The sequence below is a fragment of the Muntiacus reevesi genome, chromosome 7 (assembly GCF_963930625.1).
Source record: "Muntiacus reevesi chromosome 7, mMunRee1.1, whole genome shotgun sequence".
NCBI classification, from domain to species: Eukaryota; Metazoa; Chordata; class Mammalia; order Artiodactyla; family Cervidae; genus Muntiacus; species Muntiacus reevesi.
Window position 1 is genome coordinate 76,782,800 of NC_089255.1, and position 22,016 is coordinate 76,804,815.

The 22,016-nt window shown below is 37.0% G+C and overlaps 1 protein-coding gene and 1 non-coding gene across 2 annotated transcripts in view; both read left to right on the forward strand.

Moving 5' to 3' along the window:
- RAD51B (RAD51 paralog B) overlaps positions 1-22,016 on the forward strand; it is a 607,108-nt gene that overhangs the window by 216,407 nt on the left and 368,685 nt on the right. The gene's annotated exons all lie outside the window — the stretch shown is intronic.
- LOC136172697 (U6 spliceosomal RNA) lies at positions 8,150-8,256 on the forward strand. Its single transcript, XR_010664051.1, has one exon. It is a non-coding gene; the product is annotated as a U6 spliceosomal RNA (small nuclear RNA).

The window sequence follows — 22,016 nt, forward strand, 5'->3', positions numbered from 1 at the left end:
CCAAACTGATGGGTGTAGAGTGATATTTCATTTTAATTTGCCTTTCTCTGATTGCTAGTGAAGTTGACTAGTTAGTTATCTGGGTTTTTACTATCATGACTTGATTTAAGGTTTCGTGTTGATGTAGACCTTAATTTTGAGTTTGGCAAATATACTCAAAATTATGTATATTTTAATCTTACAGTTTATGCTGTTGGGATTCAAGACCATGGGTTACTCTCTGATGTTTTTTTCTGTTAGCCACACTACTTTTAAGCTTTAATTCATCTAGATGTCACTTTTAGTTATAGCAGCATTGTTTTAGGTAGCAGATTCATACTTTGGAACATGATACAGCAGTTTGGTATGAACTCAAGGGCCATATTGCATCATGGATGCAGTCTGAAAAGAGGATTCAGTGAAAAAAAGATGGCTATGGATGCATAGTATGTTATCACTTATGAAAAATTTTAAACATGTATATACAGAAGCTGGAGTAGGAAATAGCAACCCATTCCAGTGTTCTTGCCTGGAAAATTCCATGGATAGAGGGGCCTGGTGGGCTATGGTTCATTGGGTCACAAAGAGTTAGACACTACTGAGCAAGTGAGCACGTACACAGGACAGTACTTTATATTTTCCAAATAAACAGTCCATATCCAAAGCTGATCACCAGACAGTTAAGTGTTTGTTTATGTAGGAGTGGGAGAGAATGGGAATTATAGATAAAGGGGAAAAAAACAAATAAATTAGTAAATTAAAATAGACCAAGAGAGGGGCCTTGCATAGATAGTATATTCTGGACTGAGAAGTATGATTAACTCAGTGATTTGGGGACAGGGTGAATGTAATTTAGAGAGGTAATCAGAAAGTAGGCTAGGTGACCAGCTAAAGGAGGTTAATTGAAGGAAAATAAAAATAAAGTATTTTAATTGTTATAATTCGTAAGTAAGGTGCCTGTAAGGAAAAAAAAAATGCTCTTAAATAACTACATCTGGTTGTGGGCATTTCTTCTTCTTCTTCTTTTTTCTTTTTTTTGCTTTTAAAGTTTGTGTGGGAGAAACAAATTTTTCTTATTATTCCTTAGGTGAAGATATCTCTAAGAAAGAAAGCAGATGTTTCTTTTCAAGTGCATGTGTACACCTGCCATAAGACAAAATGAGTAGTTACCACTGAGAACAGGCCCTGGTTATATTTTATGTTGCTTGTTAAATTAAAAATTTTTTTCCTGGCAAGTATAGGTTTATAATTAAGTCATTTATCATAAGTGTTCTTTTGACTGCAACTTAAGTTTGATGACATGCAGAAGTGATATGTGGGTGGTTACTTGGAAATTAGATGAATGAATTATTTTACTGGCCTTTATCATTTGATGTGTTGATCTTCCTATTTATAACTAACACTTAACACTGATTAATTATTTGCAACTGAAAAAGTAAAAAACATCTTAGTCTGGAACTGTGTTCTTGTTTCCAACCCACCGAGACTTGAGGAGTGCGCTACACCCCATTAATAGAGATGGTGATCTCGGCACCATACTCAATTCTTTTACAGTGTGAGGAAGTCTTCCACTGTCAGATATAGATTCCATGCTTCCCTCGCCTCAATATCATATATTCTCCTTTTTTTTTGCTGTATTGGTTCTGTTGGTACTCTGCCCCATGCCCCCTCATTTATTTTGTGTCCACATACTCAGCACTATACTAGCACTTTATATATATTTTTTAATCTCATTTATTCCTCATTACAAGTCACATACGATATAGAGGAAACAGACTCAGAAAGTAGATGTGATTTTTCTAGGGTCATACAGTCATCAATAGCAGAACAAAGATTTGAAGCCAAGCATAACTCCAAAACTCGCCTCTTTTTCAGCTTGACTGCATTATATTTTTCATGGGCTACCTTCAAAATTCATTCAAAATTCATATTTGTGTAGAGTGTGGTATCTTCATTAGGCTCCTTAATTTTGAAAGAGAACATTAATAACCCTTTCCTCTGCTCCCACTGTTGCTAAAAGAGGTGGACACCTTTAAGTTGCATCATAGAGAATCTATATTCAGGTTCCCTTTACAAATTAGAATTTTGAACTCTCTACTATTCTAGTTGATCAAAAACCTGCTTGTAGAAGATTGGCCTTCAATGATTGATGTTGTCATGAAATTCACTCTTCCATAAGTAATGGAGTTTTTGAAGAGGCCCTGACTACATCACACCCAGTCATCTTTAAGATGACCTGGAGATGAAATTCCTTAAGCCTCTGGGTCAGGAAACACTGCTTGATTTTCTTTAAAAAAAATCAAATCTTAAAAAAAAAAAATCTTGTGGCTATTACGAATTATATTTGATTATATTTTCTTCTTTGAGTACCTTAGAGCCAAATTTGCACATAATTTCTAATAGCTGTGGAGAAATAAACAATATGCATTTATGTGCTAATCTTAACTCTTAGCATTATTACACCTAGCATTATTTCTCTGTGTTCCTCTTTGATCTTATGTTTCTTTTTCTTTGTAGCCCCACGGACTGTAGCTCAACAGGCTCCTCTGTCCGTGGAATTCTCCAGGCAAGAATACTGGAGTGGGTAGCCATTTCCTTCTCCAGGGGATCTTCTGACCCAGGGATCGAACCCAGGTCTCCTTCATTGCAGGCAGAATCTTTACCATCTGAGACACTAGGGAAGTCCTTATTTATTTGTATTAAGTGTATTTTCATTTGTTGTTGTTGTTTAGTTATAAAGTCGTGTCTGACTCTGTGACCCCGTGAGCTGCAGCATGCCAGGCTTCCCTGTCCTTGACTATCTCCTGGAGTTTGCCCAAACTCATATCCATTGAGTTGATGATGCCATCCAAGCATCTCATCCTCTATCATCCTCTTCTCTTCCTGCCTTCAATCTTTCCCAGCATCTGGGTCTTTTCCAATAAGTTGGCTCTTTGCATCAGGTGGCCAAAGTATTGGAGCTTCTTCTTCAGCATCAATCCTTCCAACGAATATTCAGTGTTAATTTCCTTGCTGATCTCCTTGCTGTCCACGGGACAGTTTATTTTCATAAATTGTCACAAATCATTTCACTGTGTGGAATATAAATATACAATATCATGTGTAAAGTTTCCTGATTAGACAGTTCACTCACATTCCTACTAGGAAATGTCTTGTGCTCATCTTTCATGTTTGTTTCCTCCATCTTTCATCTCCTAATTTTCCATTGTTTATTAGGGATTTCTCCCTTGATTAACAGATTAGTAGAATTTCAGTGGTGTTTCTCATTGTTGAGTGTCTACACAAGGAGTTATTTTTTTTTAGAAAAATTAATCTTGTAATTTGTATTTCTCTAAGTCCATGTTTTTAGTAAAAGTATAATTTTTTATGGAAAAAATAAATTTAACTAATTTGATTTTGTTTTCATCTGAGGATAGGAATAGGGAAGTTTGGAATCTCAGCAGTGCCATTATATAAAGTTTGGAGAGTTTATATAGAATGAAATGATTTTTCAACTTATTATAATGAAGGCAATGAATTTTCTGTCTATTGCCTACTGGACATCTCTAATTGGATGTTCAGCTGCTACTTCAGATTGTCTGGAACTTCACATCTAATTCCCCTCCCCAGTGAAGTTACCTCCACCATTTCTGCCTTACCATTCCTCATTGCATTTCCTAATTTGGTGACTGGTATTACTTTGTACCTCGTCACCCAAATCATGTATGTGGCAGTCATATTAGACTCCTCTAAGCAGTCACTCAGCTTCCCTGGTGGCTCAGTGGTAAAGAATCTGCCTGCCAATGCAGAAGACATAGGAGACATGGGTTCGATCCCTGGGTTGGGAAGATCCCCTGGAGAAGGAAATGGCAATCCACTCCAGTACTTTTGCCTGGGAAATCCCATGGACAGAGGAGACTGGTGGGCTACAGTCCATGGGGTTACAAAAAGTCTGACACAACTTAGTGACTAAATAACAACAGTCAGTCACTCAGTTCTTTATATTTACTTATTTCACAGCTTTTAAGCTGGCCCTTTTCCAGTCTCATTGCTTTTTACTGATTCTAGTGCCTTGCCCAGAGCCTTTCCTAGGCAGGCACTCCAAATTGTTGGTTGAAAAAATGAAGAAATGGCTGAATGGATGCAGGAAGGAATTGTCTTCATTTCATTTCTCCTCTCTGGACTACTGCAAGATCTTATCTTTGTGCCTCTATCCTGGCCCCTCCTCATATCCTTAGAGTGATAACCCTAAAATGCAAATTAGATCCTGTCACTCTTCTGTTTAAAACCTCCAACCACTTCTTTAGCTTCCAGGATTAGGTTTTGTTTAGGATCAGAGCCATACATGCTAAGTCCCCCATGTCTTTCTCATTTACCTCATGCATTTCTCTCTACTGGTAGCTTCATCATGTGGCTGCATGTTCCTCCTCCTCCCACGTGCTCCTTCATTTTGAGGAATCTAAGTGTAGCTTCACTGGAGAACTTGACTGACTCTGCCAAGTCTGAGTTAAATGCTTTTTCTCATTGCCCTCATATTCTTTTATTTACAGCACATGGCTCATCTCACATTAAACTGTCATCATGATTTCCTTATCTAGGGACCTTTAAGGTTTTTTTTTTTTTTTTTCTGTTTTAATTTGGCTGCATTGGGTCTTAATTGTGGCACTTAGGATGTTTGATCTTCGTTGCAGCATGTGGGATCTAGTTCCCTGACCAGGGTCGAACTCAGGCCTTCTGCATTGGGAGCAGGGAGTCTTAGCCACTGAACCAGTAGGGAAGTCCCTAGGGGGCTTTTCTTAACCTTGGTTCTTTACTCCTAGACAGTATCCAACATGTAGCGAATAACCAGTAATTGAGTGAGTGACTGACTGAATATGAAATAGAAAAAATCTGTAGGCTATAATCCAATCTGTTTATTCAGTAACTATTTATTGAGTACTTACTAAGTTTCAGATGTTGGTTGAGAGGCTGGGATTACTGCAGTGAACAGTTACCACACAGACAATTATGAAATTAGCAAATAGATGTATAGTGTTGGATAGTGTTAAGTGCTATAAGGAAAATGAAGAAGGAAGGACACAGAAATTCTAGAGTGTACAGTCAAGCAAGACATGTTTGGAGAGGAAACCTTTGAGCAGAGACCTGAATGAAGAGAAAGGAGCCATGTAGCTCAGGTGGCGGTGTGGGAGAGGGGGGGTTCTAGGCAAAGATAATAACTTTCCTGAACACTTATCATGTTCCAGGCCCTACTTTAGGGGCCCTGGGGAAAGCAGTGAACAATACTCTTAAACATCAGCACTGTTTATTATTTAATGGTGAAGTCTATTCTATTTCAGTATTATATATCATACCATTCTTTAATTGCTTGATTTTCTGAAATTGAAAAATTCTACTATGGGGAAGTCCCTTTTTTCTCCCTAACTGCTTTTCATTTTTCTTCAGGAGAAGAACCTCTAGATTTTTACTATCTAGGGAATCCTAACAGTAGGATACTGATTCAGGGGACAGAACCTCAATCTAGCCATATTTAATTATGGTGTTCAGGAATGTGTGAAAGTGTCTTAAGCTTTTATGTCTTTGAGTTGACACAAATTGTACATAAAATTCCCTTTCCATGACTAGATATAAATACCCCTATTTCCTTTTTCTAGACTCCCAATCTAGCCTACAATCCTGGGTAAAACATTTTTAGATCCTTTTGAGTCACTAAAACAAGAAATCACGATTTTTTTTTTTTAAAGTGGAGTATAGGTAATTTACAATATGATGTTAGTTTCAGATGTACAACATACTGCTTATTATTTTTATAGGCTGTACTCTTTTACAGTTATTACAAAATAATGATGGTTCAGCAGATAAAGAATCTGCCTGCAGGGCAGGAGACACCAGAGGTACAAGTTTGATCTCTGGGTTGAGAAGATCCCCTGGAGGAGGAAATGGCAACCCATTCTAGTATTCTTGCCTGAAAAAAATCCCGTGGACAGAGGAGCCTGGTGGGCTACAGTCCAAAGGGTCGCAAAGAGTCAGACACAACTGAGCGACTCAGCACACACACACACGAGTCTATTTCCGTGAGCTGTACTCTATCTCCTGGTTGCTTCTTTGTTTTACACATAGTAGTTCTTTAATACCCCTATCTCGCCCATCCGTACTTCTCTCTCCTCACTGGAAAACACCAGCTTGTTCTCTGTATGTCAGAAATCATAGTTGTGGATGCTATTCCTTACCTTGTCACTTGCCTACTTCATAAGTTAAATCTGCTCTGTGGCAGTTTCCCATTGGTAAGCAGGGCACCCTTCCAGTTAAGTTGTAAACAATCTCTGTTTAAATAAGCCCCCATGCCCTTGAAGAATAGGAGCTGTAGAAGCGGAGCGTCCAAATAGGAAAAAAGAAAGAACATTCCTAAGAAAACTGTGTAAATTTGCAGATTCGTTGTCCCCTGGTTGCAGCTGACAGGTGGAGTGACAACCCAACCACATAACACTAGGGCCATTGTGATAGAAGGGAACTTAATATTGTTATTGTTCCGCTTGGATGAAGTTTGTGTGAGGCCATGCCAGCTCTCGTATTGAGAACACCCAGTCGAGCGGAAGAGTCTTTGGTTTCTGCATTTAGAGCTGCCCAACAACTGAGGAAAACCGATTAAATCTGGAAGGTGGCAGCTCACTCGACAGGCTTCTCCGGGCACCCTTGAGGAGAATCAAAGATAAATAAATACCACGTTTTATGAGAGGAGTGTGGGGTGAGAGGGGGTGCCTGGACAGGAGCTAAAATTTCAAAGGGTGGGGGACGTTCTCACTGACTTTCTTCCTGATCACATTCTTGTCTTATGACCTCGTTCATGCTCGGATTAGAGCCAGTCTTGTAAACATGTGTGGGTTTGATGGGGAAGAAAGGAGATAAAAGTGTATTTCCAACGACCTCAACTGTAGAGGCAAAATGTTCAAATACAAATTTCTTTTAAAAATGGCATATTGGGTGCTTGTTTGCCTGTGGAATGTGTAAAAATTCTGGCCTGTTACGCAGAGATTTATTTTTGAAAGTCTGTAATTTTTTTCAGGGAAAGTTTATGGACTTTCAATATGGCCCATGTTCCAAGTTCAGTCAATTACCTCAAGGCCTGGTGGCACTCTGATTCTCTGTTTCCTGGGTTTGGGCCTTGGTCCCTCATCCTTCCATTGTGCCCTACTTTTTTTTGAAAATCTTAATGAATAATTTTTCACTTGAGTTTGACCTACCTCAGAGGACTATGAATATTTAATTGGCTAAAAATAATTCATTATTTTCATAGACTTATAGAGCTTTAGAGATCATTTGGCCCACCCCTCCCATTTTGTAAAGAGAAACAGAAGTCCAGAGAAGTCAGGTGGCTTGCCTAGGGAAAGTCAGATGGCAAGTATAGACTCAAGGACTTTACCCAGATTCTGACACACCCAGTACTTTTTTACCCCACTATGTCTTTTGAGCTGCTTAGGGTTCAGTATTACAGACAGTGGAAAGAACTATAGCAGTTTACTTTATTGATTTATAAAAAATAATGAAATAATTACAGGAATTTTCATATAATTCAGAACCTCGTATTCAGTCTCTTTTTTCCTTCAAACCTTTTCTGAGAGCAACTGCAAGAAATAGATGACCACACTGAGTTTTAATTTGTTGTGTTTTCCTTTCTGCTGTGGTGAATATGGTAATTTTAAAAAATTAAATAAAGTAGCACAAAGTTAAGCAAATAGCAGGTGAAGAACAAAACCAAGGTGTTAATTACTATTAAGTGCCAATAACTGAGATTCTCAACTATGACTCCTGTGAATATAGTTTGAATTGCTGTGACTATTGTTAAAACATTTTATGTTTCCACAACTTATAATACTTGGTCATTCTCATTCTTTTTTCCCAGTGTGCAAAGTTGACTTAAAATACTAGTACAGATTGAGGAAGGATAGCTTTTTAAGATTTTCTAGGAAGATAGGGGTCCTTGCCTGAACTAGAATAAAGGAGAAAAAAATATATTATTGACTACTTCTGACAGACCACTTCAGAGAACAAGTTTTTAAAAAATTAATTAAAAAAGGCATTAGTATCAAATAATCTCTCAAAAGAAAAGTGCTTTACAGATGAAAAATACTCCTGTGAAAACGTAGGGAATTTTGCAGTTTGGGTATATTTTGTTCCCTCTTAGAAGTGATAGCTGGTGCTCGCTTCGGCAGCACATATACTAAAATTGGAACGATAGAGAGAAGATTAGCATGGCCCCTGCGCAAGGATGACACGCAAACTCACGAAGCGTTCCATATTTTTCCAACTAATAAAAATAAATGGGAAAAAAAAAAAAGAAGTGATAGTTGGCATTTGTTAGTATTAGTTATCAGTGCTACTACTTTTCAGTATTAGCTGTGACTTGCCTGGTCTGTCCTCCTTCTGTCTTTGTTTTAGAGAACAGAACTCATGCAGTCACAGTTTTCAGAAGGGCTGAGAGGTAACCTCCTTCAGCCTGACAATAGTGCTGTTTATGTTGGAGACAAATCCCAGGAACTCATGGTAACGACATACACAGAGTAAGAGAGTATATCCGGGAGATTTTTATTTGGCATTTTTACTGCTAACAATCTACAGAAGTCTTAGTATTTAGTGCCAGGTCAGGCTTAAGGGGCAGTTTCTATTTCTGTGTGATTTTGAAAGGTACAAAAAAATCAGCAAAAGGATTATATAATAGATAATAGACAATGAAGATTCTGGCTTCTATAGAAACTTACAAAGATATGGGGGAAGGCAAACAGCTGCTTTTATTTTGTTGTTGTTTCAATTAAAGGAGCTCAAGAAGCTCAGTGTATTTTTTGCTTCTTTGAGCAAGGCCTTTGTTTGTAGAAGTCTTGGAAACCCACCCCCTTCCCCAGACCTATATATACTTTTGTGACAGATTAAAAAGACAGGTAAACTGAGAAACAAAGAATTTAGAAGATAGGCATTGGGTCACATGGTGCGACCAACACAAAGTCTGAGTCTTAAAACTTAGTTATCTAATCTCCCCTCTCCATTGCATACTCTACTAGCAGTCATTCAGTAAAGTACCTTTCAACACTGTAGTCTTGCTATAAACACAGTGGCTTTGGAACAAGGTTATCTCTAGACTGTTGACATCATGTCTCTGCTCACATACCAATTGGGTGAATATTGGCCCACATGATTCTTTTAAGTGGATTACAAAGAATCCATGATAGATTTCCTTCACTTCTGATGAAACCAGGAACTTTGCCTCTCCAGTGTCTTAGTGAGATACTGTTATTTGTGTATTACTTAGGGTGCAGGTAAGGGGTGTTAGCTCTCTGAATTCTTAGGCATTCAACTGTGAATTTCAAATCAGTCATTTTACTGACTTGTGCAGAAGTTAGCTACATTTGTAATAAGGTCTAGTAGGAAATAGTAATATCTTTAAAATTATGCAAGTAACAAAAGAGCAGAGCTTCCTAGTCCTAAGAGTTACGCATAGCTCTGGCAGTTAACTAACTTTGGACAAGTTACCTAATTAACTGAGTTTGTTTCCTGAACTCTAAAACAGAGATAAATGCTCTTCAGGTAAATGCTCTTCTAAGTTGCTTCAAGCTCTTAAGTTCTCTAATTACTGTGTTATAGTCATACACTAATAATGAAAAAAAAATTAGCTATGTGCATAATTATATTTTGCAGTAAAGAAGATGGTTTATATTTGTTAATGGTAGACTTGAAATTTCTTTTGTGTGTTTATGGTTGGTTATACTTGGCCAGTGAATGCAAAATTTCAGGTTGTTAATAAGAAACAGTTAACGGTTTCTTCTAAGGAACATGGCTATGGGTTTGTGGGTAAGAGAGGAAGAATTTTTTATTCATTTTATACTTCTGTTTGCTTTTATTTTTTTACCAAGTCCATGCATGGTCTAAGTTGTTTTAATTTGGCCTTATTATTTTTCAAAGAGCAAACGGGAGACTTTAGAATCTTTAGTGACTGTATACTAGAATGATAGTATCTGGAACTTAATTTCTGACTCCAAATAAGTTATTTAACCTGAAAGTATTATTTGAAATTATAAGTAAATTTTTTGCTTTTATTAAAGGTCTTTTAAATCCTATAAATGAGAGCAACTGCTTTTGTTTGATGAAACAAGCAGCCCTTTAAAAGCATAGAAGCAGAGTTTAACAATATTAATGATAGTATTATATAGCTTCTACTTGTTGATCCCCTGAAGATCTTTATTCTTTATCCTTTCTGTAACAGTTTCTGGAATTATCTTCCTTTGATTTGCAGCTATGCAAATGAAATTAGAGGTGGGAAAAGACTGTTTTTCAAATCAATTAGAAAAGATGAATGCCAAGCTTCAAGAGTGTCTCACAGTCATATTGCCATGTTTTAAATGCAAAACAGTAGCTCTTTCTTAATCTTCTTAGAAGATAAAACTACACTACTATGATATTGTAAAGTAATTATCCTCCAACTAATAAAAATAAATGGAAAAAAAAGAAAAAAAAAAACTACAGGAAATGAAAAAGTCTGTTCAAACATTAGAAGCCATTTTTAGAGGCTGCATATGGCAACTGGACTTGAATTTTGGTTTGAACATTGGTTTTTGCTCTCTTTTCCTATTTTTACAGATACTTCTATGAAGTTTTGAGAAACCAAAAGAACCGAGAAACTAGGGGTTTCTAGTCTGGCATGTATATGGGGTTCCTTTTCTTTTTATCTTTTCTACTTTTTGTTTTTTTTGAAAAAATGAACTTTACAGAAAATAAGAGCCTAAGGAACATTTCATTCTATTTTTGAAAAACTGGAGTACCTTCTTAGCACTGTTAATTCATTTATATTATTATAATCAATATAATATAGACATGGTGGGGTTTTTATTTTCAATTGTTCTATCAGACCTTGAACATTTCCCCCTATCTGGATCAATGTTTTCTAACCTTACCCAGATTCAACAGGAGCAAGTACAGTGGTCCCTTAATATCCGAGGGAGATTGGTTGCAGGACCCCCAGGCCTGCTCAGTAACTCAGTTGTATCTGACTCTTTGGGACCCCACAGACTGTAGCACACAGGCTCCTCTCTCTGTGGCATTGTCCAGTCAAGAATACTTGAAGGAGCTTTCATTTCCTACTCCAGGGGATCGTCCCGATCCAGTGATCGAACTTGAGTTTCTCGTGGTTCTTGCATTGACAGGAGGACTGGATACAGAAATCCAAGGATAATCAAGTCCCTCATATAACATGGCATAATACTTGCATATAACCTTTGCACATCAGCACATATACTTTGAATTATCACCAGATTGCTTATAATACCTAATACAATGTAAATGCTACTATATAGTTGAAAATACAATATAAACACTATGTGAATTGTTGCCAGTTCTTGACAAATTCAAATTTTGCTTTTTGGAACTTTTTGGACTGTTTTTGAATATTTTTGATGGCCAATCAGTTAAATCCAAGAATGTGAAACTTCTGATACCAAATCTACTTATGTGGAGAACCTGTCTTATTTGATTCCAGTCTGCATTCTGCTGCATTCTACTGCCTCATGATAATCAGTACTATTTCCTTCATTAAAGATGTTTATAAACATTTAGCACTGATTTGAACATGCTTGATTATGGACATAATTAATTCTTTTTTTTTTAAGTTTTTTTTTTTAGTTATTTCTTTTTAACCTTGGTGCTTCAAAACTAGAAGAGACACTCAAACCTAATACTTTAAGCATCAAAAAGGGTACAACACTTAGAAATAAATTTTACCAAAAAAAATAGAAGATTTTTACATTGAAAACTACAAAACATTGCTGAAGGAAATTAAAGCAGCCTAAACAGTGGAAAGATATCTCATGTTTATGGATTAGAAGACTCAGTATTAAGATGAAAATATTCCCCAAGCTGATCTACAAATTCAATACAATCTCTATCACCACTTCAACTGATCCTAAATTCATTTTGCCTCAGAATAGCCAAAATAATTTTAAAAAGAAAAACAGAGTTGGCGGACTCAACGTTTCCAACTTCAGATTTAACTGCAAAGCTACAGTAATCCAGATAATGTGAAGCTGGCATAGGGTAGAAAAACAGATCAATGGATTAGAATTAAGAGTTCAGAAAATAGATTAGTGGTTGCTAGGGAAGAAGAAAGAAAGAAAAAATGGGTACCAACTACTAATGAGTTTTCTTGGGGGTAATGAAAATGTTTTGGGCTTATATTTTGCTGATGGTGAAATACTCTCTGACTATACTAAAAAACACTGATTTGTAAAATAGTAAATTTTATAGTGTGTGAGTTATTTCTCAATGAAACTGTTACATGTATCTGGTTTTGGGAGTTTGGATTAAATTTGGATTATCTGTTTGTATCTGGTTATTTCAGTCTGAGTACAGTGTAATGTAGACTTTTATTACCATGAGGATCTTTAATCTTCTTTGTCTGCCTGTCTGTCGCCTTACTTTACACTGGCTAGCCTTATTAGGTATAGGCAAAAACTGATACAATATGATGCCATTTTGTTTATACTTTCTTCTTGATTCCTTTTTTAAAAACCTTAATGTTATATTAATTTTCAAACCAAAAGTTGCATATTGTTGTAATTATATAACTTGGATTATGTGTTTATTTTCAGGAGCACAGATTTGATTTAGAAATTGCTTTTCCTTCATTCTTCCTTATTCATTGCACTTGATGGCCACCTACTTTAAATGCTCCCTGGCCAGAGCACATGAGTCTTGGTGGGTCAGTGTAGAAGTGATTCATGATTTGATAAAATGCAGGCAGGTGGAATATGACTTTTATAATGTGGCTGTGAGCCCAGCTTATGGTATGGATTTGTACGCGTCTCTTTTGTAAACATGGAGTTGAAGTAGGTTTTATTTCTTGAATGTTCTAGCATAGTGCTGGTGAGAAGCGTGAGTGTCCTACCCAGAGCATTCTATAACAGGAAGCAAAGTTTGCGGAGAGAAATAGGGAGCTTGGTAGAAAGAGAAGATAAAAATCTTTGCTGGGGGACAGTTCTTTTCCATTGATATTCCCAATGCATTTCCCCAGGGTGTGCGCTGGAAGATCCTGTGCTGTAGTTGGTAGATAATATTTCCTCTTATGTAGGGTGACTGGATAAAGAAACCAGTTATTTGGGGCCTGGAGTATAGACAGCAAGGAGCCATGGTTCTGAATGTGGTGTCTGGCCCAGGCATACTTGCTGGTGATGGTAATATAAGCTGGGCGGGGAAAGAGTGGGCAGCAGTATTTGATAACACAAGCCCTGGCATCACCAATTTTATTTCTAGTCTTCCCTTTTAAAATAGATTATGTTTTAGCCTCTTGTCAAATTGCATTCTGAGTATCCCTGTAACCGTTGCCTGCCTTCCAATGTCATTGACAAAGGTGAAGAGAATTCTGTAAATGCAGTTTCCAGTCACATTTGAATTGTTAATTTTAATCAACTCTTTCATACATTGGTCCTGCCCACCAGCAACTTGCCCTTTATGCTTTTTAGTCTTTCTGCCCAATTCAAATGACAGCAGCCTCCAAATTCAGCACTCTTAATCCCTAACCTTATAGTTGTTACTTTCAGTGGTACCATGGGCAGTTGGCTTGTTTGTTCACTCGAATTTCTGGAGAAATAGCATGGTTTCATACCAGAAATGGACTTCCCTAGTGGCTCAGATGATAAAGAATCTGGCTGCAATGCAGGATACCCAGGTTTGATCCCTGGGTTGGGAAGATCCCCCGGAGAAGGGAATGGCAACTCATTCCAGTATTCTTGTCTGGAAAATCCCATGGACAGACCATGGGGTCACAAAGAGTCAGACACAACTGAACAACTAACACTTTCACTCTTTCATGCCAGAAATGCATTTTAATTATTACACCATCTTGGAGTTAAGTGGAATCTTGAGATAACATCCACTCTCTTATACCTAGTGGAATGCTTTAACTAAAACCATCCTAAGAAATAAACAATCTTAATTTAAAGAAAACCTTAATTTTAAAAGAGATAACTCATTCTAAGGTTTATGGGTTTTTACAGTCAGGGAAACTGTGTTTTAATTTTTTTTTAATTGATTTCCTTAAGCAAAGTTAATTCAGTTTTCTCACTTATTTTTCCTTATTATCATATGGTAGATTTAAAAAATTTTTTTAATTTATTTTTAAATATTTATATTTTTATAAACATATTATATTTATATTATTTATATTTATTTTTATATTTTTATTTAAATTTAGATTTTTTAAAATATATTCACTCTCAATCTGAAGCATGTCATTTTTCTCTACTTTAACACTAAACATTTCTCTCCAAAACAGGGGGGAAGTCTCTTGGACAAGTAGCTTCCTAGTCACCCTTGAGTTGTATCTCCCTTGAGTTCACATTATGCTTGAATTGAACATAGATGTTTGTCTTTACTACCCAGAGATATGCTGACATTTAAGTATTATTAATAGTTTGAAGTCTCTGAAGTCCAAATTCTATTGAAGTTCATAACTAGACATATGCCATTCCCAGGAACCATCACATTCAGGAGCTACTGAGAAATCAGGGCAAATTTAGTGTGTCTTCTGTGAGAGGTGGGAGAACTGTGCGCAAGGGGGCAGCAGGCCTATTCTTTGAGGTTTCCTGTTGTATTCAAGATGCTGACAGGTTAGGAACTCAAGAGAGTTCCTGCCATGGACACAAGGGGGCTGGATAGAAGTGGAGGATGAGGAGATTCTTAACTATGCTGAAAAAAATGGGGAACTGTTCACAGTATCCTGTAATCCCCTCTTCTTTCCATTATTACTTTGGTAAGTGGACAAAACTGAATCTCTTTTCTCACCTCTGCCTCAAGGTTGTTAACCTGCATTGGATGGAAGGGAATCAGAGAAAGAGCAGAGCAGCATTACTTACTTTAATTTCTATTTTTAGGACTTTGGATGCTGAAGTCTTAATGATGGTCAGTTTAGGTCTTCATAAGTAAAAGTAGGACTAATAATTATTACCATTTATTGAATATAGGAATTGTGCTAAGCACTTTATATTATTGCTTTATTTATTTAATCTATACAACTCTGTAATATAAGCATTTCTCTATAAGTTAATGAATGTAAAGCACTTAGAATAGTGCCTGAAATATAGCAAGAACTCAATAAAATGTTATTGTCAGTACCCATTTTGAAGATAAGAGAATTATCTTAGAATAACATTCGTAGAATTTGAATCTATGGCTGTTAAACTCTGAAGTTCATGCTTTAATCTATTATGCAATATTGTGTTCCTTTCCTTCAAGAACTAAACTTCCTTTACAAAAGTGTTTCCTGATCTTCTCTGTGATATCCATTCTAGGATAATACTTATTTTTTAAATTCTACATTCCTACCTGTTCCAGTTTGTGAGTCCTAAATCCCTTTTTTCTCCCCACTGCACTTATCCCTGGGGAAGTTCATTCTTCAAATTATCAAGGTCTGGGCCAGATTTGTTTAGTGAGAATGTAGAATTCTTCTTACAAGATTTTAAAAGAACAAGTAAGATAATTACATGAAAGGATCTGTTTAGGCTCTTTTGCATTGTAGGGGGTGGACCAAATAACCTTTGGATCACTTCCACTTGTATAATTCACCATTTCGGCAGGACAGCAACATTTCAGGCCAAAGTTCAACTTTTTTTTATTATTAAATTCTTTTATCGTCACCAGGAAACTAGAGAAAATGAATTCTTCACAGTATGCTTGTGCATGCAACTTGAAACGGTTTGCACACTAAATGAAATTAAATGAAAGACAGCTGTTTGGGAAAGAGCTGTCAGAAACTGATTGGGTTCTATTAGGGAAGAATAGAGGCTAGGAATAAGTTTTCAGAAACAGGATATCAGTGGTTTAAAAAGCAAGCAAATTTACATACACAAAAGCTCTCATGTGGTTGTGCTGTTGCATGTCTTTTCAGTTCATTCATCTTAAATTATTATTTGCTCTTGGTGAGGAGGTGTCTGCTTTCAAGGCTGCTTTTCACATATCAAGTGTACGGCAGTTCTTTCTGAGAAGTAAATACAGCACAACCCCACTACAATGCCGTTCTGAGTACTTTGGTTTTGGTTAAACTGCAGATCTAGTAATGGTCACCAAACCACTTCCTTTGCCCAGTACCTCTGTGTTCCTACCAAAATGCGAAAGGGGAAGGACCACCTAGGCTTGGTTGCCAGAGGTGCCACCAGGGTCTCCTAAAATGGCTGACAGCAAGAAGGGAGCAATTACATCCCGTCACAGACTCAAAGCAGATGGTCTCCTATGGTGATAAGAGCTATGATGTTATTAAGCCTTTGATCTGTGATTTTGCTTTGTACTTTCAAAGCATTCAAGTTGTGTTACCTGTGTGATGCTGCTCTCTGCCCTGCAAGACCTCATTGCTCATTGTTTGGGTATTTGTCCTTGTATCTTACCCTAAAACCCTGCTACTGCTGACAAGCTTCACTCTACTGTCCTCCAACCCTCCTGCTAGATGATAGCTCTTAGTGGGGTCTCTGCTGGGCCCTCACAGCAGCGGATACAGTGCTACATGTGAAACTACCATTAAAGGAATTAAAGTATTCCTTTAAAGGAATAAAAATATCCTCACATTACAACTCCTATATTCTTTATTACTCCTACAAAATAAGTGGGGGTAGGCACCAGTTTAGAGGCACCAGCAAAGTTAGCCATCTTTCCAAAGACATTTCCTGAAGCAGATGTCATTATTGAAAGTAAGCCATGAGCTTACTAGTGATTTTGTTGGTGAGAATATTTGCTTCTTAGTTCTGAAACTGCTTATGTTAATTCCTCTGAATGCTTTCTTCCTTCTTCTCCTGGTTAAGCTCTAGAGCAGACCAAAAACATTGCTCTTTTTTTCTTAAACTTTTTATTTTGTATTGGCATATAACCAATTAACAAACCATGTTGTGATAGCTTCAGGAGAACAGCAAAGGGGGGACTCAGCCATACATATATGTGTATCCATTTCCCCCCAAACTCCCCTCCCATCCATGCTGCTACGTAACATTGAGCAGAGTTCCATGTGCTATACAGTAGGTCCTTGTATATAGCAGTGTGTATATGTACATCCCAAACTCCCTAAGTATCCCTTCCCCCTCATCTTTCCCCCAGAAACCATAAGCTTGTTTTCTAGGTCTGTGAATCTGTTTCTGTTTTGTAAGTAAGTTCATTTGTATTGTTTCTTTTTACATTCCACGTATAAGGGATGTCATATGATATTTATTCTCCTCTGATTTACTTCACTCAGTTTGACACTCTCCAGGTCCATCCATATTGCTGCAAATGGTATTATTTTGTTCTTTATAATAGCTGAGTAATATTCCATTGTATATATGTACCACATCTTTATCCATTCCTCTGTTGATGGACATTTAGGTTGCTTCCATGTTTTGAGTAGTGTAAATAGCACTGTAATGAAATTTGGGGTGCATGTTCAGATCATGTTTTTCTCTGGATATATGCCCAGGGGTGGGATTGCAGTGCCATGTGGTGTCTCTATTTTTAGTTTTTTGAGGAAATTCCATACTGTTCTCCATAGTGGCTGTACTAATTTACATTCCCACCAACAGAATAAGAGGGTTCCCTATCCTCTAAATCTTCTCTAGCATTTTTTTGTTTGTGGATTTTTTTTTTTATGATAGCCATTCTGGCTTGTGTGAGGTGATATCTCATTATCATTTTGATTTGCATTCCTCTAATAATTAGTGATGTTGAGCATCATTTCATGTGTCTATTGGCCATCTATATGTCTTCTTTTGAGAAATTTTCATTTAGGCCTTCTGCCCATTTTTTAACTGGATTATTTGTTTTGATGCTGTTAAAACACCATGAGCTGTTTATAAATTTTGGAGACTAATCCCTTATCTGTCACATCATTTACAAATATTTTCTCCCAATCTATGGGTTGTCTTTTTGCTTTTATTGTTTTCTTTGCTGTGCAAAAACTTTTGAGTTTCAGTAGGTCCCATTTGTTTATTTTTGTTTTTATTTCCATTATTCTGGAAGATGGATCAAAAAATATTTTGCTGCTATTTATGTTAGAGTGTCCTGCCTATCTATTTCTCTAGGATTTTTATAATATCCAGTCTGACATTTAGGTCTTTAACCCAATTTGAGCTAACTTTTGTGTTTGGAGTTAAAGAATGATCTAATTTTATTCTTCACATGTAGCTGTCCAGTTTTCCCAGCATCATTTGTTGAAGAGACTGTCTTTCCAGCATTGTATAGTCTTACCTCCTTTGTCATTTATTAATTGACCACAGGTATATGGACTTATTTCTGGGTTTTCATTCTGTTCCATTGATCTATAGTTCTATTTTTGTGCCAGTCCCATACTCTCTTAATGACTGTATCTTTGTAGTATAGTCTGAAGTCAGAGAGCCTGATTCCTCCAACTCCATTTTTCTATCCCAAGATTGCTTTGGCTTTTCGAGGTCTTTTGTGTTTCCATATAGATTCTGAGATTTTTGTTGTTGTTGTTCTTTTTCTGTGAAAAATGCCATTGGTAATTTTATAGGGATTGCTTTGAATTTATAGATTGCTTTGGTAAGTATAGTCATTATGACAATATTGATTCTTCCTTTCCATGGACATGGTATATCTTTCCATTTGTTTATATCTTCTTTGATTTCTTTCATCAGCATCTTATAGTTTTCAGACTACAGATCTTTTGTTCATTAGGTAGGTTTATTCCTAGATATTTTATTCTTTTTGATGTGATGGTAAATGAAATTGCTTCTTGAATTTCTCTTTCTGATTTTTCAGTGTTAGTGTATAGTAATGCAACAGATTTCTGTGTATTAATTTTGTAACCTGCAACTCTACCAAATTCACTGATGAATTCTAGTAGTTTTCTGGTAGCATCTTTAGGATCTTCTATGTATAGTATTATGTCATCTGCAAAATGACAGTTTAACTTCTTTTCCAATTTGGATTTCCTTTGCTTCTTTGTTTCTTTGATTGCTATAGCTAGGACTTCCAAAATTAACTTGAATAAAAGTGGTGAGAGTGGACATCCTTGTCTTGTTCCTGATCTTAGAGGGAATGCTTTCAGCTTTTCATCATTGAGTATGATGCTAGTTGTTGGTTTATCATATATGGGCTTTCTTATATTGAGGTATGTACCTTCTATGCCCACTTTCTGTAAAGTTTTTTTTTAAATCACATATGGTTGCTGAATTTTGTCAAAAGTTTTTTCTGCATCTATTGAGATGACCATATCGTTTTTATTCTTCAATTTGTTGATGTGGTGTATTATATTGATTGATTTGCAGATATTGAAAAATCCTTGTGTTCCTGGGTTGAAGCCCAGTTGCTCATGGTGTATGATCTTTTTACTGTATTGTTGGATATGAATTATTACCATTGGGTTGACCATTTTTGCTTCTATGTTCAGAAGTGATATTGGTCTATAATGTTTGTGTGTGTGATATCTGTTGGATCATCGAAATATCTGTTGGATCATTGAAAAAGCAAGAGAGTTCCAGAAAAACATCTACTTCTGCTTTATTGACTACGCCAAAGTCTTTGACTGTGTGGATCACAATAAACTGTGGAAAATTCTTGAAGTGATGGGAATACCAGACCACCTCACCTACCTCCTGAGAAATCTGTATGCAGGTCAAGATACAACAGTTAGAACTGGACATGGAGCAACAGACTGGTTCCAAATCAGGAAAGGAGTACGTCAAGGCTGTATATATTGTCACCCTGCTTATTTAACTTATATGCAGAGTGCATCATGAGAAATGCTGGGCTGGAGGAAGCACAAGCTGGAATCAAGATTGCTGGGAGAAATATCAATAACCTCAGATATGCAGATGACACCACACTTACAGCAGAAAGAAAAGAAGAATTAAAGAGCCTCTTAATGAAAGTGAAAGAGGCGAGTAAAAAAATTGGCTTAAAGCTCAACATTCAGAAAACTAAGGTCATGGCATCGGGTCCCATCCAGTAGATGGGGAAACAATGGAAAAAGTGACAGACTTTATTATTTTGGGCTCCAAATCACTGCAAATGGTGACTGCAGCCATGAAATTAAAAGGCACTTGCTCCTTGGAAGAAAAGCTGTGACCAACCTAGACAGCATATGAAAAAGCAGAGATATTACTTTGCCAACAAAGGTCCACCTAGTGAAAGCTATGGTTTTTCCAGTAGTCATGTATGAATGTGAGAGCTGGACTATAAAGAAAGCTGAGTGCTGAAGAATTGATTGAACGGTTTTTTTGGAGAAGACTCCTGAGAGTCCCTTGGACAGCAAGGAGACCCAAACCAGTCAATCCTAAATCCTAAAGGAAATCAGTCCTGAATATTCATTACAATGACTGATGCTAAAGTTCCAGTACTTTCTACTTCTTACTTTCTCTGTATCACATAAATAATTAAATCATAAGTCTTATCTCGTTGTTACCTAGTTAGGGGAGATTAATTGTTGTATCAGTTACCTTTTATAATCTTCAACAGTTTCCCATCGAATTTATTCAGAAAACATTTCTTCAGCAACTGCTCTGTGCTAGATACTATGCTAAGATTGATGTCAGAAAATTTGGTGAACTATGTCTCTTGCTCTTGAGAGCTTATGGTCTGGTGAGCTGTGAGGAAAAGTGTTTTTCTGAGTGTTGATATAATAATTAATTGTTGTTATGGTTGGAAATGAGAAATAGATTTAAGGGACTAGATTCGATAGACAGAGTGCCTGATGAACTATTGGACAAAGGTTCATGACATTTTACAGGAGACAGGGATCAAGACCATCCCCATGGAAAAGAAATGCAAAAAGGCAAAATGGTTGTCTGAGGAGGCCTTACAAATAGCTGTGAAAAGAAAAGAAGGGAAAAGCAGAAGAGAAAAGAAAAGGTATTCCCATTTGAATGCAGAGTTTCAAAGAATAGCAAGGAGAGATAAGAAAGCCTTCCTCAGTGATCAGTGCAAAGAAATAGAGGAAAACAATAGAATGGGAAAGACTAGAGATCTCTCCAAGAAAATTAGAGATACCAAGGCAACATTCCATGCAAAGATGGGCTCAATAAAGGACAGAAATGGTATGGACCTAACAGAAGCAGAAGACATTAAGAAGAGGTGACAAGAATACACAAAACAACTGTACAAAAAAGATCTTGGTGACCCAGATAATCACAATGGTGTGATCACTCACCTAGAGCCAGACATCCTGGAATGTGAAGTCAAGTGGGCCTTAGTATGCATCCCTACGAACAAAGCTAGTGGGGGTGATGGAATTCCAGTTGAGCTATTTCAAATCCTGAAAGTTGATGCTGTGAAGGTGCTGCACTGAATATGCCAGCAAATTTGGAAAACTCAGCAGTGGCCACAGGACTGGAAAAGGTGTGTTTTCATTCCAATCCCAAAGAAAGGCAATGCCAAAGAATGCTCAAACTACCACACAATTGCACTCATCTCACACACTAGTAAAGTAATGCTCAAAATTCTCCAAGCCAGGCTTTAGCAATACGTGAACCGAGAACTTCCAGATGTTTAAGCTGGTTTTAGAAAAGGCAGAGGAACCAGAGATCAAATTGCCAACATCTGATGAATCATCAAAAAAGCAAGAGAGTTCCAGAGAAACATCTACTACTGCTTTATTGACTACGCCAAAGCCTTCGACTGTGTGGATCACAATAAGCTGTGGAAAATGCTGAAAGAGATGGGAATACCAGACCACCTGACCTGCCTCTTGAAAAACCTGTATGCAGGTCAGGAAGCAACAATTAGAACTGGACATGGAACAACAGACTGGTTCCAAATAGAAAAAGGAGTATGTTAAGACTATATATTGTCACCCTGCTTGTTTCACTTATATGCAGAGTACATCATGAGAAACGCTGGTCTGGAAGAAGCACAAGCTGGAATCAAGATAGCCGGGAGAAATACCAATAACCTCAGATATGCAGATGACACTACCCTTCTGGCAGAAAGTGAAGAGGAACTAATGATGATGAAAGTGAAAGAGGAGAGTGAAAAAGTTGGCTTAAAGCTTAACATTCAGAAAACTAAGATCATGGCATCTGGTCCCATCACCTCATGGCAAATAGATGGGGAAA